This window comes from Cucurbita maxima, unplaced genomic scaffold (assembly GCF_002738345.1).
Source record: "Cucurbita maxima cultivar Rimu unplaced genomic scaffold, Cmax_1.0 Cma_Scf00330, whole genome shotgun sequence".
Lineage (NCBI taxonomy): Eukaryota > Viridiplantae > Streptophyta > Magnoliopsida > Cucurbitales > Cucurbitaceae > Cucurbita > Cucurbita maxima.
In genome coordinates this window covers 20623-26273 of record NW_019272346.1, presented here as the reverse complement: position 1 = coordinate 26273, position 5651 = coordinate 20623, and positions in this window count along the sequence as shown.

Sequence of the window (5651 nt, the reverse complement as noted above, 5' to 3'; positions counted from 1 at the left end):
TATTTGATCACTAAAAAATTGCTACACTACAAAGCCTAGTGGTGGCTCTGATACCAATTATAAGTTTTTGACAGAAGAATGATTAACACAGAAACATAAACGATTGGAGTTTGAAGCGATAATATTATTTAGTACTTGACTTTGGCTTTTATAGCCTTACAATAACAACATAAATAAATAGAAACTAACCACAAATATGGTAAATTAGTTAAACTAACCACAATCACACAGTCACCAGCTTCTTGATGTAGTTGTTTTTCATAGAAAAAAATGACATTTACTTTTTCAAATGTAAGAAAATATGTTTAATTATAAATAAAAGAAAGAAATAACATATGTATTATATATATATTAGTGAGAAAGAAATGACATATTTACTTTTTTAGTGTCATTTGATTATCTCACTAATTTTTATTTAGATATTTCAGATTTACTATTATATCAACCTAAATATAATTTAATTGGTTAACGATTTAAAATAAATAATGTTTTTTTTTTAAAAAAATACATAAAATAATCAATATCATATTTTCATTCAATAAGAATAGATGTCACAATCAAACTATTTATAGATTAATAATAATAAAATATGTATCATACTATATTATATTAGTATAGTTACAAGTTTTCCCGACTATGAAAATCTAACGACTCTAAATTTCTACCTACTCAAAGTCGTTACTAACGTTTCATACTCATCTCTAATGCAAAAATATAACTCTTAAAAGAAAACATCATCTTTTATATAAATGTCGAAAATATTTAAAACAAACTCTTCTCTCGAAAACAGAGTTTTAGGTGTTTAAATACGACATTTACATAAAATAAAAATAAATACAAAATAATTTAAAACAATGAAATGCAAAACAACCTATTATAACCTCAGACTAGAAATTTAAATGAGTCTGCCGTATGCACGTGCCGCAGTCTATACTCACAATGTTGCCGTTGTCCGTACAAGTGCACCTTGCTGTTACCTGAAAAATGATGTGACACAAGCAATCATAATTTAGGGACCTATCTCTAGCTCATCTAGGGGTGGCCTCTAGTCTCGAACAAATTGAATGTGTAGTACTTCCCTACACACGACCCACACGTGCAAGTGTGAATCTCCAGCTCGCTCGCACACCCCCTAGACCCTCTAGTCAAGCTAATTTGTAGCGACGTTCGGAGGTCAACGGAACCCCATAGTGTCATGCACATCATGAACACCCTGCTCATCATACTGTGCGGGTCTGCACTCATCATCTTTAGGAGAAGTAGCCATTTGCTTATGAACATACAATATGGCACTCATCATCATACAATCTAGAAAACATAGCCATATTAAGAAAAACATCATGCAATCATCATACTCATAATATCGCCATAAAGTTCATCAAGCATATCAAGTATATCGAAATATACATATATTACGCACATCATCATACGACATAACTCAAACATCATCATATACCAGTATATGGCATCATACGACACCGCTCATACATCATCATAACTCATGCATAATCATGGCTCATACATCATCATATACTAGTATAGGACATCATGTGATACAACTCATACATCATCATAACTCATACAATTTTCCGCCTCTCCTATAGTAAGACCACTTACGTGATTAGTTAGTTTAGGCTGGTGTCACCAATTTATCATTAATGAAAGTTTGATTTTGTCCATTGTATCCAAGTCAACCTATATGAATCCATGACATCAATTTCACGTTCAATTCTCTAAATCTCACAATGGTCGATGTACTAGACCTCATACGAGCATTAAAGAATTTTGATGAGTAAAGTCCTGGAACGTTATATATATATAGATATATAATTCTACTTTCATTAAGATCTCATTTCCTATCATTTGCCACTTTGGCCACACTCATTGTATTCTCTGAGTCGCACACAATGGTGCACCCCTTAAGGTGAGGCTCGCAAGCCAACCACGACATTTATTCATCGTGGCACCAACCATTATAGTAGCAATGTATGAAAGCTTGTAACACAACCCCGTATTGGCGCTTCACTTCAGCCAACTCTTAACTGGATGTCTGCAAAACTCATAACACAACTCTGTGTTTGCTTTACACTCTTGTCAATTTTTCTAAAATTTGTAACACAACTCTGTGTTGGCACTACACTTTCGCCAACTCTTAATTGGCCACCTTCGTGTGGCAATGCCGTCTTGACGCTTCTGTGGTCATGTTATAACTTCACTTCTCTATGTCCACTTCCAGTTGATGCTCACTTCTCGAGTTGATATTGGTCTGGATAACTCTTGTGGAGTCATCAACTTTAGGCATAATGTGATGGCTCAAGGAGTACACGTGTACTCGCACCTTAGAGCACCTCTACGGGGTGAGATACTTAATTACTCGGGCTCTCTCCCACTTAAACTCGGTTGCCTCTTTGCAGAAAATTCATCCTCCCATAAGGACTTGCGTTGTACTCAACTTTGGCACTTGGCCGATGCTTGTCTTCTCTTGGCTCTCGGCTTCTCTGCTTGCAACCACTGACACTATTCCTCTAATGTGAATGGCTCTTTGGANTGCCATGTCATTTATGTATACCGTACCAGATAGCAGGTGTATGTAGCAGCCTCCGACACCGTACACCCGTGTCGCCCGATACTGTCCTTGAAAAACTCATTTTAAAGGAAGTCACCATAAAAACTCGTATCGGCACGCTTGCCCATGTTGTGGCACACATGTGTGTCATAGGGTAGCTCACTTAGGCCACAGGGCCCAGGGCTGGTAGACAGCTGACACCATGGTACCCCCTATAGTACATTTTGAGCCATTTTCAATCTTTCAGAACATGATTTTGTCGAAAGGTCATAAAGTGTTATGTAGCGTCCGTTCAGTGTTCGATTGACACCAAATTTGGCAAGCATTCATATTTTATATGGACGAACTTAACTCCAAAACTGCATGCACAAATTCCTTTCAGGATCCCAACTTTCGAGGATAAGGCTTGGGACCCTACCCGACCCTTCCAGAAGCCTATATTTGCCNCCCCAGCTTTGTGGCGTCATCGGACCTTAGGCGAGGTTTGTCTTCACCAATCAAACATCACTTGTGCGGAATCCAAGCTTGTTCGACCGCACACGTTGTCTGTGCGTGCATGTTCAATCGTCTGCGACACAATCGACTTGCCTCTACACTAGGCCAAATCATTNCTACCCGACCCTTCCAGAAGCCTATATTTGCCACTCTTGTTTATTCGATGTCTCTATCTTGTTTATGTCTCAACTTGTCTTCAATGCTCACTCTGTGTGGTATATTAGATGATGCACCGTCCTCCTTGATTGCATCATGGCACTCGTCTAGACCCTCGTGTGGTTGGATGGGCGCCACTTGAGGGTGGCCCTTCTCTTGTCGCAACGTGAGGGTTACAACCTACTCTCTACATAGTTAGGTTGCGACATTCTCCCCCACTTATACTAGTCATCGTTCTTTATNTGTTCAATCGTCTGCGACACAATCGACTTGCCTCTACACTAGGCCAAATCATTCGGCTCGACCTTTTCTCTGCTCGGGGCCAAGTTCTTTCAATGCAACGTCAGGTCTCATATTTTTATTGCGATCCTTGTCGATATGGCCCATATGTCTTGAGGCCATCTTGTTGAATCTCGTGGTGTCGTCGGCCATCGCAACTCCCTCGCTCATGCCATTGAGAACGGACCCACATGTCGCTCATCTCNCACAACCTACTCTCTACATAGTTAGGTTGCGACATTCTCCCCCACTTATACTAGTCATCGTTCTTTATGAATTACATGGTGACACAACCATTGTTAGGTTGTGACATTCTCCCCCATTTAAAGTAGTCATCGTTCTCAATGATNCTCCCTCGCTCATGCCATTGAGAACGGACCCACATGTCGCTCATCTCATTGGAACGTCCCAAACATCCATCCATCCGAGTTCTATCGAGGTATTGGCTCTCCCGTGCCAGTTCCATGTCATTTACATAGACCGTATCGGATAGCGGGTCTATATAGCAAACTTCGACACTCGTCTCGGTACGCAAACCCATACTGTGATACACGTATGTGCCACAGGGTAGCTCGATTAGGCCACATGGCCCAGGGTTGGTGGAGAGCTGACACCATGGTACGCCTATAGTATATTTTGAGCCATTTTCAATTTTTCATCATAGNTTCTCAATGATGACCCAACCTTAGACCGGCTGCTGACGAACCCACTTGAAATACGTGCTTCAGAAGGAATACAGAAAATGCGCACTACTTATGAGCTATCCCACTGACGGACCTACTCTCAGCCTCCGAGACTTGCAACACAAGTACCGTAAAACAAATGCACTATGGTTGTGGGCTNGTAGCTCGATTAGGCCACATGGCCCAGGGTTGGTGGAGAGCTGACACCATGGTACGCCTATAGTATATTTTGAGCCATTTTCAATTTTTCATCATAGACATGAGTTTAACTCCAGAGCCGCATGTCCAAATTTCTTTTGCAGCCTTGACTTTCGAGGTTAAGGCTTGGGACCCTACCCGACCCTTCAACAAGCTCATATTTTCCACTATTGTCTATTCGATGTCTCTATCTTGCTTATATCTCAACTTGTCTTCAATGCCCACTCTGTGTGGTGTGTTAGATGATGTACCGTCCTCCTCGGTCGCATCGTGGCATTCGTCTTCGCCCTCGTGTGGACGGATGGGGACCACTTGATGGTCGCCGCTTCTCTTGTCGCAATGTGATGGTCACNAAAATTTGTAACACAACTCCGTGTTGGCGACACTTTCGCCAACTCTTAACTGGCCACCTTCGTGTGCCAATGCTGCCTTGACGCTTCTGTGGTCATGTTGTATCTTCACTTCTCTATGTCCACTTCAAGTTGATGCTCACTTCTCGAGTTGATATTGGTCTGGACAACTCTTGTGGAGTCATCCACNACACAATAGGCAGAGTGAAGGTCAAGCGGGTTCTATTGAGAGCCATTCGATTGTTTTTCCACTGCCACCTACATTGCCCTCTCGACAACTTTGGGATCATGAGTTGAGCAATGGGAGTTGGCCACGACGTGATTTCTGTCAGCAATTTGGAGTTGTATGTCTCATCAAGGTTCCATTATTGTCTTTCTAGTTGAAGCCAGTAGGATGCAAAGTAAATAAAATAAAATAAACAGTAAAACATGCAAATGTAATCGGTAAACCATTGATGAATGGTGATTCCATAATTATATTTTGAATTNTCTTGTGGAGTCATCCACTTTAGGCATAATGTGATGGCTCAAGGAGTACACGTGTACTCGCACCTTAGAGCACCTCTACGGGGTGAGATACTTAATTACTCGGGCTCTCTCCCACTTAAACTCGGTTGTCTCTTTGCAGAAAATTCATCCTCCCATAAGGACTTGCCTTGTACTCAACTTTGGCACTTGGCCGATGCTTGTCTTTTCTTGGCTTTCGGCTTCTCTGCTTGCAACCACTGACACTATTCCTCTAATGTGAATGGCTCTTTGGAAAGCACCGACATGGTTTACTTTCTGTTTCATCTGTCTTGCCCACTTAAGGACTACAAGCGCTTGGAAAATGAGCTTGATTTTACTGGATGGGTAGATCTCCCCACATTGAAGTGTCAACACACAACACTAATGAACTTCGGGTAGTCTTGGTTTCAACCACAA